We start from the raw sequence: 13,251 nt of genomic DNA, 5'->3' as shown, positions 1-13,251 counted from the left end.
TGGCCCTGATACTGCCCCATCTGTAGTACCCAGTGGGAGAATCACAGGAGGTGGGTGGTTCTGTGAACTGACTGATCCAGGACTTCTTCACCTGGTCCACAACAACTGGGTGGTCATGGAGAAGGAACATAAGAAAACAGCATACATTTGTTGTTTGAAACATGAAATACCTCCTAAAAGCCAAGGAATTGGTATGGAGCTGGTAAAGACATAAAGATAAAGGCAGAGTCAATGTAGAGAATTTTCCCCAATGTTACTGTTTTATTCTGTAATTTGACACACTGCTAGAAAGTAAGAAGAATCCAGAAATGATGGTGCATGGTCTGAAGAAATAAGCCACTTATGACCAAAAAATGACATCAGCGTGCGCTTTAATCGAACATAATAATTATCCCGGTTTTTCTAGCAAAATGTAGGCAGAAATCAGTTCTTTGTAATCTGAATTCCTTTTGGAAGTGCCCAGAAGTTTGAGAGTATGGAGCACGAGCCCTCTTCATGATTTATTACACCACCTTCCTAGCCTCCAGACTTCAAGTGTTTAGGAATTAGATGTATTTAATGTAGTATTTGTGTTGTAAAAAAGCTCCTAGAATTAGCTTATTATCATTAATGGAATGAATAGATGAATAAATAATGGAAAGGCTAGTGGGACTAATATGTTTTAATACTTAATAAAATATTTAAATTATAAGTGAAAGCAGTAATATCAAGGAGAGGCAGAGAGCATGCTGAAGGGTAGCTGTAGAACTCTCTGGAGGTGACAGGGGCACTGACTCTGCCTCATTTGATAACACAGAGCTGGTAGAAAAGTGTATTTTTCCAGTCTTCATTCAACATCATAGAACAATAAGAATGCTGAAGTGTGAGTAGATAGATCTCCATATGAAAATCACCATGTGCTTCTAGACATGTTTTTTTATTTCTTCCCACCTCAACATTCTCATCCATGCCATCAGATGATGCCCTCAACAGCCTCGTAAATCTCTTCCAGATCTATTTCTATGATTTTATTCACATCCTGTTCTAAATGGGTTAGAGCAATGGTTTCTCAAGTTCTTAAACTTGGGATTTCTTAACCCATGGCTTTTAGACTAACTTAAGCATAAAAAGACAACAAGAACAGGAGTTCCTGTGATGAAGCTAGGTGATAGATAGATTTGGCAATTTTAGGTATGTTTCTTAGCATTCTATTGGTCTTTTGCATGCACCTTTGTCACTGGTTTAGAAACTACTGTGTTAGTAGAGTGTTCCCTAAAGCAGAAAAATTAACTAGGTACCTTTGCGGTGATTTGTTAAAGACGAAGTATTAAGTGCAGCCAGAGTGGGGATGCCAGTGAATGCAGTTAGCTCATGAGCCATCTGGAATAATAGCTAAAAGTCAGAGAGATGCTATGGGTGAGGGATGAGGAAACTGATTCCACAAAAACACTAGTTTTCTATTCTCTGTGATTAAAAAAAAACGAAATCTGTAAAATATCTGTCAACTTCCTTCTCCTTAAAAAATGTAGATCCTAAGTGTAGGGAATCCCTGGAGGAAACTAGAGCAGATCACCTTAAACCAGACACAGTGAAAGAAAGCACATTTTCAGTTTTATCAAGTAGCACAGTGCAATGTCACATGAATAACAAGTGTCCATGGGTATGATGTAAATGATGGCTTAGAATTTATCCTCATTGCCCCTCTTTTAAAGTAAATGATCAGTAGGGTTAAGTGAGAAATGTCATCTAGGCTTTCCTGTTCTACTTCTGGCCACTTCAGACACAAAAATAATGTTTATGTTTTATTTTGGTCACCTTTTGTTAGGATCCTAAATGTAATTCATCATGTCCTCTAAAAATATTAGCAATTCTTTTTGACCTAGAAGAAGACAGTGAGTTCCAAATTGACTTGCTGACAGGTATAAGTGATCGACAATGCTGCTTCTCAGCTATTTTAAGGAAAGCACGCATATGACATAACTCTGATGGATGATGGTGGAACACACAATGGGTAAAAAGAAAAAAGAGGCAATAAAAATGTAATCAGGATATTTCCCCATCTCCCTCTCCACCTGAGGCCCTGCGAGAACATGGCATGTCAGAGAGACCTTTACTGGAGTTTATAATTGTTCCTTTATTTAGAATAGCCCAAGGCTGTATTATCAAGGACTCTGTAGGCAGACTTGTTGAAATAGCTACAGAAAGTAAAGGATAAAGAATAGGTAAAGCAAAACTTCTCCAGAGTGATGCCTTTTCCAACATACAGGAGTCACCAGCCCTTTATTCTCTACCCACCCTCATCTAGTCCACTTCACCTTCAACCTTGTCTAGGCTAAGACCACATTAATTCAAATTTTAGAGATGTTTTTATTCTTAAAGATTTTTCTATGCCAATTTCACAATGATTTTTGTTAGCTCATCCAAAATGAATTTACTTTATTACGTAAGAATTTCTGGTTCTTAATACTATTAAATACTAGAGATGAAAAATGAGTAAGGTCAGATTTCTTCCTTCAGGAAACTCCTAATTTGAGTTTCCATATTAAAATCACAGTGTATGCTGCCTCTTCCCTAAGCCAGCATAATTCCTAACTGTTTTAAATCCTTAGCCTTATTCTCCCTGCTCACCAAAGCAGCTTCTGTTTGCCGCATGTGGAGGCCCTTACAGAAGCGCACCACTGGTCAAATTCGAGAACATAGCTGACGGTGCATGGCCCAGCCCCAACTGATACATCTACAAAATAACCACCATCTGTAAGGCTCATGGGATGTTGAGGATGACGGGCTGAAAGACCGTAAAGGCCAGACAACCAGGATATCTGCTATGAGATAGGATGGGACAGCTTCATCCAGGAAATCTCGGCAATATGGTTGCTTAAACAAGACCCGAGAAATGACAACATCAATTGACATGCCAACATGAATGGGAAAAATACTAAAGGCCCCCACTTCTAGATATAGAGGTATAGGCAATCGTTGACTGTTCAGAGAGGGAAGTTTTCTTTAATTTTTCCTATCTTCTGGTATTTCCGTTATATGTGTCTTATGTAACTTTCACATAGTTACTGGACAGGCTTTCTACTTATTCTCATTCTTTTCTCTTTACTTTCTACTTTATGCTTAAGTATCTTCAAGTTCACCAAATCTTTGGACTTTGTCCAGTCTACAAAAGGGTCATCAAATATCTTCCTTACTATTAGTGCACTTTTATGGTTTTACTAGCATATTAATTATACATGGTAATGGGTTTCATGATGATATTTTATGAATGAACATTGTATATTTCTGTCATACTTGTCCCTCCTCTGCAACTCTATCTTATCGTCTTCCCCCTCCTACTAATCCTCTTGATTTTTACAACTATTTTCCCCATTGACTTTCCTGGATTTTGCTGTTCATCTTACCAAAGAAAAAAATCTCTCCTTCCTGCAGCAACTTTTAACTGGCTACATATTCTCAGGGAAGTGGGACATTGTGAGTCCCTCTCCCCTTCTTCACAGAATTTTAATGGGCCAAGTGTACAATAATCACAAATTTTGTGACTTCAAGAGTTCTATGACCACGACATACTTAAAAAGTGTTCTACCTCACCCCACACCATCCTTTAACTCAGTGGTTTTCAACCTTACTAATGCTGTGACCCTTTAATACAGTTTATCATATTGTGGTGACCCCCAACCATGAAATCATTTTCATTGCTACTTCATAAGTATAATTTGCTATTGTTATGAATCACAATGTGAATATCTGATATGCAGAATATCTGATATGTGACCTCTGTGAAAGGGTTGTTTGACCCCCAAGGAGTTGTAAGCGCCAGGTTGAGAACCACTGCTTTTAGCTGTTACACCCTCTGTGCTATATCTCCTGCAATGGTCCTTGGGTCTTGGATCGGGTGATATAGATATCTCATTATGGCATTAAACAGTCACTTGTTCTCAGCAGTGTGATCAGTTATGAGTCTCCACAGTTACCAGTGCCCACTGTGAGAAGAAGTGTACCTGACCAAATCACACAGCAGGGGACTTTTATTTTTAGCATTTCCCTTTGATCCTTTCTTAGGCTTTCCATATGTCTGCTTAGTTATCCGTGTGTTGTTGATGTCACTTTTTCCATCACAGCTTTGAGAATATTGATCGTAGCTATTTTAAATTACTGTTCTTGCAATTCCAGAAATCTCTGCCATATGTGAGTCTGGTTCTGGAGCACAACCTTTCTGTGTAGCCAGAGTATGTATGTGTATATGTATGTATGTATGTATGTATGTATGTATGTATGTATGTATGTATGTGTGTATTCTTTATATCTTTTGGCTTGCTTTGCAAAGTTTTTATTGGAAGCTGACTGATGGGTAGAAAAGAGGAAGTGAATGCCTTGAAGCATGCAATTCTATTTGGTTACAAATTAGTTGTGTTTACCATTTGCTGTAGCTCTAGTGTTGATAGCTAGTTTTTTCCTTAGTTATCTGTTTTGGTTTTTTTTTTTTTCTGCTATCTTTGAGTTTTCCCAGTGATCTCTTCTCAGACCAATTCTGAGCTTTGTATTGTTCTTGTTATTATGCAGGAAGCCTGTCTATCTGGTGTGATGTGTGTTAGGGGGATGCATTCTATAATCTTGTGATTAGTTTTTGGTGATTTGGTGAACTTGTGTTCATGCTCTATAACCTTCAAAAGTGCATCTCTTGTTCCTCTGTCTGCTACAAAGATGAAACAAGAATATGAGGGAGATTAGATATCTTCGATTTCTAGTGAGCAACAAGCCAAAGAGTAAATGTTTTAAGTTTTGTAGACAATATGTTTTCATTATGCCTACTTAAGCTTGCTATTATAGAATAAACGCAACAATAGGCAATAAATAAACAAATGCGTGTTGCTGTGTACTAATAAAGCTTCAAGGAGTGGGTCACACTGAGATAATACTTCATTGTACTAGAATGATTATAGTTGAAAAGGCAGATATAAAGAAATATTCTCATTGTTGTGGCATGGTTGAAACAAACTGTCATTCATTGCCAATTGGGGTGTAAAGGGCACCAGCCATATTGAAAAGTTTGACTGTTTCTTAAAAAATCAAACATAAAAGTACCATGTAGCCCACGTACTCAAGTCCTATTATCCACTAAATGGAAACAAAAGCATCACCTACTACAGGCTTACAAGTGAATGTTCCTAATTGCCTGAAGTTTGTCATTATCTACATACCAACTAACTTTTAAATCAATAAGCAATTGTGATATATACACTTATTAGGATATTACGCAGTAATTAAAAACCAATGAAAAATATGCATATTTCAACAAAAGATATTGAAAGCACTGTGATAAATGAAAGAAGTCAGTAATAAAAGACCAAGATTCTATGGCTTCAATTATGTAAGGACTTAGAGGATCAATAATAGACAAACAGAAACACAATACTAGTGGTTTGCCTAGAGCCAGAGGTGGGAATGGGTTTAACTGTAAATGCATGTGAGGGGCCCTCAATGGGTGATAAAAATGTTCTGAACAATTATGTGGAAAATAATACAACTCAATGAATTTACCAAACACCATCGAATTATACATTTAAATGATGAATTTTATAGTGTGTAAAATATACCTCAATAAAAATGCTGTTGGATATATTATGAAAATAATTCATTCTCTACAGAAGAACAAGCAAAATAAGCAAGGCAAAGAGTTCTCATTGAAAACATTGTTCTTGCCCTTGATCTATTCAGAAAAGCCACATGTGAATATAGTTTCCTGTCCTGTCTCTCTGGCTTATTATTATTTTTTCCTTGTTTGCCAGTTCTTATAAGGGAACATTCATTGACTTAGATATTTCTTATAGGTGTGTCTGACATTTTGACATTGTTATCTGTGAAGGTCATACCCGAGAATTACACAGTCCAGGTACTAAAGTACTGTAGAAAACATCTCGTCATCTTTTAAGTGAACCTATGACATTGTGATGGGCAGCATCCCTAGCTCTCCTGGGTCATACACAGGCCACAGGGGCATATTGGACACCTCTGAGAGCTGTATGTGTTCCTACTTTATCAGCACAAGACAAATTTCATTATCATTTGATAAAACACAATCTATATTTTCTTGTGTCATTCAGCCAAAATTTAGAAATTTGTTTTTTCTTTTTAATTTTTTAGGTATTTTGTCTTTTCTATTTATTATTATTGATTAACATTTACTCAGATTGTTCAAATAATAAACTTTGCATGACTTGAAACTTTTGAAATGACTGAGACTTGTTTTATGATTGGCATATACTCTGCTAATGACTCCAACAAGGTCCATGAAAAGGAGTTAGGTTTATTTTAGTTCATTTTTTATGTGTGTGAGTTTTTTGCTGGCACATTTGTCTGTGTACTACATGTATTTCTGGTACCTGTGGAGTCTGGAAGATGGTATCAGATCCCCCGGAACCGGAGTTAACAATGGTTGGGAGCCACCAGGTGAGCACTGGGAATTGAATTCAGGTCCTCTGGAAGAAAAGTCAATGCTCCTTACTGCTGAGTTATGTTTCCAGCCCCTGTATCTTTTCTTAATTTATCAAATTACTTCATTAAACATAGAGGTAAGTTATAGTCTGCAGCTTTCTAACAGTGGGAAAGACTACAACTGCTCACCTGCATGTCTAGCCTCCATCCTGCCTCCACTTAAAAGAAATTGGCTACTCATATCCCCTGTGTATTTTCCTGTAAACAGTCTTAGTAAATGTGGAACAAGAAAGACTCCAGTTTTCTCTGGCTACAAACTAGTTCCTCTGGAGTTAGAGAATGGTTGCTTGTTTTTCTAACTTGGGGAATCAATCTTTCTAACCTTTCGCAGTTCCACCAGGCTTGTTCAGGGTCAGAGACTGGTGTGTGTGTGTCCTACTGCTCAAGAACGTGTATCTTAAGCTCATCCCCAGGGCTAATGACATTAGTTGACCTTCCAGTTTTGCCATACGGGTTTCTCTTATCTTGAATTTGCAGTGATGCTACAATCCTTAAAAACAAATTTCTTGCACATATATGTTTAAGGCTATTTTAATAAGAAATTAAGAGAACTGTCATTAGCATCTCAAATCTTTCAAGTACTAGCTTCTATGCACATCCAATACAGCTATTCTTAGGGTTCCCTGTGAGCACAGACCTAAATGGCATCTTCAGGTTTCTCTTGTTGTTGTTGTTTGGCTGGTTTAAACTGGGAAGAAATGAAGGCATTTTAACTTTTATTTTAATATAATGGTGATGAACTTTATAATACTATTTTTGTTGTCTTTTGTAAGAAGTATTTATTTAGTTTACACATCATCCAGACTGCAGTTTCTTCTCTCTACTCTCCTACCAGTTGCTCTCCAACTTCTCCTCTGCCCATCTACACCTTCTCTGTTGTTTCTGTACAGAAAAGGGCAGATCTCCCCATGGACATCAACAAATTATGGCACATTAAGTAGCAGTAAGACTAAACACCTTTCTTTGTATGTAGGCTGGGCAAGGCAACCCAAGATGAGGAATGTGGTCCCAAAAGCCAGGAAGAGAATCAGAGACAGCCCCAGCTTCCACTGTTAGGAATCCCACAAGATGACTGAGCTACACAACTGTGATATACATGCAGAGGGCTTGGTTCAGTCCCATACAAGCTCCCTGGTTGTTGGTTCAGTCTCTGTGAGTTCCTGTGAGTCCAGGTTAGTGATACTGTGGGTTTTTCTTAAGATGTTCTTGATTCCTCTGGCTCCTACAATCCTTCCCCCCCATTCAAATTCCTGGAGCCCAGCCAAATGTTTGACTGTGGGTCTCTGCATCTGTTTACATCGATTGCTAGATGAAAACTCTGATGACAATTGGACTAGACATCAGTCTATAAGTGTAGCTGAATATCATTAGGCGTCTTTACACTAACATTTTTTCCTCCAGTCATGTTTGGTTCTATCCTAAGTCTGTGGGCAATACAGACTCTGGGTTCTGTTATTCCAATCAGGGATGGGCTCACTATGGTATGGGTCTTAGACTGAACTACTCAGTGGTTGGCCACTACCATAATCTCTGTGCTGCCCTTAATGCCACATATCCCATAGGCAGGATAAACTGCAGGTTGAAGGTTATGTGGCTAGGTTGGTGCCCCAATCTCTCCACCAGTAGTCTTTCCTGGTCACAGGAAATTCCAGTTCATGCTACATATCCCCTATTGCTAGTCATCTTATCTGTGGTCATCATTGTAGGATCTTGGGAGTTTTCCTTGCATCAGGTTTCTATTTGATTCTGAAATGAGTCTCTTTCCTGTAGTCTCTTTCAGTACTTTTCCCCTGTCCCCAACCTGATCCTTCATGTTCCCGTCTTCAACCACCCCAAGTCCAGTCACCAATCTTTTCTATATTCCTTTCCCAGGAAGAGCTGAATGTCCCCCTTGAAATTTCCTTGTTACCTAGCCTCTCTTGGTCTGTGGATTGTAACATTACAGCTAACATTTACTTATAAGTGAGTATACATCATGTTTGTCTGTCTGGTTCTTGGTTACCTCACTCAAGATGATTTTTCTAGTTCTATTCATTTGACTTCACATTTCACAATGTCATTGTTTTTAACAGCTTAATCTGTTGTGTAAACATTTTTTAAAATCCATTCTTCAGTTGTTGAGGGACATGTGGGCTGTTTCCAGGTTCTGGATACTATGAATAAAGCTGCTCTGAACATAATTGAGGGAGTGTCCTTGTGTAATAATTGAGCATCCTTTGGGTATATATAGTTGGGTCTTGAGGTAGATACATTCCCAATTTTCTGAGACTCTGCTATATTCATTTCCAAAATGGTTATACAAATTTGAACTCCTGGCAATGGAGGAGTGTTCCCTTTGCTCTACATTATCTCCAGCATGGGCTGTCACTTGTGTTTTCGATCGTAGCCACTCTGACAGGTATAAGATGGAATCTCAGAGTCATTTTGATTTGCATTTCCCTAATGGTTAAGGATGCTAAACTTTTCTTTAAGTGTTTCTTAGTCATTTGAGATTCTTCTGTTGAGAACTTTATTTAGATCTATATCCAATTCTTTTTTTTTTTTTTTGGTTCTTAAAACATATTATTCTTTTATTTTCAAAATAAATTGTGGAATTTTCCTTTTTGTTAAGGGATTGGTAAATTTATGCATACCAAAGAGTAATACAAGATTGATATTTCCAGAAGTCTTAAGACAGTATCAGAGGCTACATTAAGTTTCAGTTTAAAAAGGTACAGGATTTGAGGTCATGGCAAACTTAGATCTATATCCAATTCTTAAGTTGGATTATTTAGTTTTTTGATGTCTACTTTATTGAGATTTTATATATTTTGAAATCAGCCCTCTGTCACATGTGAGGATGATGAAGATCTTTTCCCATTCTTTAGACTGCCATTTTGCCCTATTGATTCTGTCCTTTGTCTTACAGGAGCTTTTCAGCTTCATGAGGCCCCATTTATAAATTGTTCATCATGCTGTCTATGTCATTGGGGTTCTATTAAGGAAGTTGTCTAGTGTGACAATATGTTCAAGGTTATTCCCTACTTTCTCTTCTGTCAGGGTCAGTGAATCTGGATTCATGTTGGGGTCTTTGATTCACTTGGGCTTGACTTTTGTTCAGGTCAATAGATATGGATCTACTTGCATTCTTCTACATGTCAACATCCAGTTATATTGGCATCATTTGTTGAAGATGCTTTCTTTTTTTCCATTGCATAATTTTTGTTTCTTTGTCAAAAATCAGGTGTCCATATGTGTGTGGATTTACATTTGGGTCTTCAGTTTGATTACATTGATCTAACTGTTTTTTGCCAATATCGTGCAGTTTTTATTACTATATCTCTGTAATAGAGCTTGAAATCAGGGATGGCGATATCTCCTTAAGTTCTTTTATTGTACAGGATTGTTTAAGTTACCCTGAATTTGTTTCATATGAAGGTGAATATTGTTCTTTTAGTGCCTGTAAAGAATTGTCTTGAGTTTTTAATGGGAATTGCACAGAATCTATAGATTGCTTTTGGTAAGATATCCATTTTTACTAAATTAATCCTACTGACCTGAGCATGGGAGATCTTTCCATCTTTTGATACCTTCTCCAGTTTTTTTTTCTTCAAATACTTGAACTTCTTTCTATACATTTTTTACATGCTTGGTTAGAGTTACACCAAGACATTTTATATTGTTTGAGGCTCTTGTGAAGGGTGTTGTTTTCCTGTTTTCTTTCTCAGCCCATTTATTGTTTGCATATGAGGCATACTGACTTTTTTAAGTTAATCTTCTTTCAGTGTCTTGACTAAAGATGTTTATCAGCTGTAGGAGTTCCCTGGAAGAATTTTTGGGGTCACTTATATATGCTATAATATCATCAGCAAATAATGATACTTTGACTTCTTTTCAGATTTGTATTCCCTTGATCTCCTCTAGTTATCTTATTTATAGCCCTTTTTTTATACACAATGAGTATGTGAAAGTCATAAAATTAACCTGCAAACAGTGCTTAAATTCTTTAGAAATTCAACTTCAAAAATTATTTTCCTGGTTGAAATGTCTTATTTTATAAATGCAACCTGACTTATAGGGGTTTTACAGACATGGAAATTGTAATCTTATTAACTACACATATCCTGTTTAGTACAATGTGCCAAATGGTTCTGAACATATGGTGAGACATTCAGCTTCGTTATATCATTAAGTAGTCAATTAGCCTTTGACTGTCTACTGTTGTCAGGAGGAATACAGGGGTTAACGGGGCTCTCAATGCATACAGATTGTTCCAGGAAGTACCTAATTTGTTTATGCACCTTCCTTCCTCTATACATCAGTATCAAAAGATTGACTTATCAATGTCATACTTACACATTGACAAATGACAATTAATACTATAGTGTCTATTTTAGGTCATCATACACATCTGGAACAACAGCCAAGATCCCATTGCTGCTGAAAGTTCACATTCATTTATATCATGGCCACCTTAACAGGAAGATACCATTTTGATTTTTCTGCATTTTGCTTTGTTTTGTTTTCACAGTGTATACCTTCTGTCAGGCATGGGGATTTGGTATATAACTTCACTTAGATGTCATGTTATAGATAGATGAAGGAAGGTTTGGATTTTCGGAACTTGAATTTGAATTTTCCCCTCTGTCATTTATGAACTTCCGCAAACACTCACCTTCTCTTTGCTGCTCAAAAAGAAGTAGATATGGATAAGCCTTTTTGAATAAACTTAGTAAACTCTCTCTCTCTCTCTCTCTCTCTCTCTATATATATATATATATATATATATATATGTATAGTGATAAGCTCCATTGATTGTGTAAAGCTGCTCTTCAGATACACAATATCCAACTATGATTGTGGGAATCAACATGGCAGTTGAAAGCCACATAGTGCACTAAAACCTCCCACTATGGAGAAACGGGGAATAGGTTTGCATTATTTGGAAGAAGAAATCAGCTGTCAGATAAGCCTTTTAGGGTAGAATGATGAATCATTAAAGACATGTTCAAATATCAACAGACAGTACCTGTATTAAGTTTGTGTATTTTTTTATTTTATATTGCTACAGACTGCAGTTATCTGAGAAGAAGGAAACTCAGTTGAGAAAATGCCCTCATCAAAATGGTCTATGGGCAAGCCTGTGGGGCAATTTCTTGATTGATGATTTATACAGATAGGCCCAATCAACTCTGGGCAGTGCCACACTGGGCAGGTAGTTTGGAGTTGTGTAAAAAGCAAAATGAGCAAATTATGAGGAGCAAGGCAGGAAGCAGAGTTCCTCCACTGCCTCTTCTTCAGTCCACGCCTCCAGGTTCCTGCCTCAAGTTCCTGCCTTGACTTCTCTTCATGATGGACTGTAAGCTGTAAGGCAAAATTCAACCCCTTCTTCCCCAAGTTGCTTTTGGTGACAATGTTTAGCACAACAAGAGAAAACCAAGCTAGGACAGCACCTAATTTTCTAAAATAGACCAATAAAGTTACTGTCTGAGAGCTACCAATGGGACCTATGTTCCTTTTTCAAAGCTGCCTTATGATGACATTCCCCAACCTGTGTAAAGTATGTTGGGCATTGTCACTTTCTTATCCTCTCCTTCCTTTTCTCTTCTTTCCCATCTCTTAAGGCCTGAAAAGGATGGATGAAACACAATGATCTCCATTTTCACCATTTTTCTTTCAAAACTGTAATTATTTTTGGTGGATTAAAAAGTACACTGTTGCCGAGCATTAGTGGTGCATGCCTTTAATCCCAGCACCCAGGAGGCAGAGGGAGGCCGATCTCTGTGAGTTCAAGACCAGTCTGGTCTACAGAGCAGGTTCCAGGACAGCCTCTAGAAACAATACAGAGAAAGCCTGTCGTCAATAAACAACAAAAAAGTACACTGTCTATAGCCACTCATCTCTTGATGAGCACCAAGGTTGATTTCATGATTTAGTCATTGTGAACAGGACGCTGATAAACATGGAAATCTCTACCAAGCAGACTTTGATCCTTTTGGGTACATGACTAGAAGCAGTACAGTTGGGTCTTATGGGAGTTCTGTGTTTAAGTTTTTAAGGAGTCTCCACACTGATTTTCAAAGTGGTCGCCCTGGTGTGCATTTCCATAATGTACAAAGATTCCTGTGCAATCATATCGTGAGCAGTGTTTGTTACTGCTGGGGATAAACATGGGATATTACATGGTCATCACCACAATAGTATTCATACATACAGACATGGGAGCCACAGTAAATGGGAGCTGAGTGTTCCAGTGTTAAGTTTTCTCACATACCTTCTCCTGGCAGCATTTTCTGACTTAGAACTCTGATTTAGCTCTTAACGTACAGATCAAACTCAGATGTTCAGGCTTTACCAAGCTACAACTCTTAAAATACTCAAGGCTGCCTCCCTGCTCTCTTGAGTACTAATGAAGATTTATACAGTTCTTATGTGCTAGGACAGGAATCTACGTTGTGGGCACAGAGAGCACCTGGGATTTTCCCACACTCCCCTTTTCATGGATTAGTTGTCTGGGATGCCACTTAGTCTACCTCCTGAGCCAATGCTGGTGCCTATAGGATAGAGGTATAGACCAGAGTAGATGCTATTGCTTGAGTCTAAGCACTACTTTTTATTTGTCATTGTGATCGTGTAATAATTTATAATAGCTGACAGTATTATTTCAGTTTCTATAAAAGTTGTTTGGATTCCTTGGGCCTCAGAGCAAACCCTTCTTAGAACAGAAACTATTTGTTTATTCAGAGAGACTTTGAGGAAGATTTATTATATATTCATCTGAGAAAACTGCAGCTTAGA

This window comes from Mesocricetus auratus, unplaced genomic scaffold (assembly GCF_017639785.1).
Source record: "Mesocricetus auratus isolate SY011 unplaced genomic scaffold, BCM_Maur_2.0 Super-Scaffold_100008, whole genome shotgun sequence".
NCBI lineage: Eukaryota > Metazoa > Chordata > Mammalia > Rodentia > Cricetidae > Mesocricetus > Mesocricetus auratus.
Note: the sequence above shows the minus strand (reverse complement) of the source record.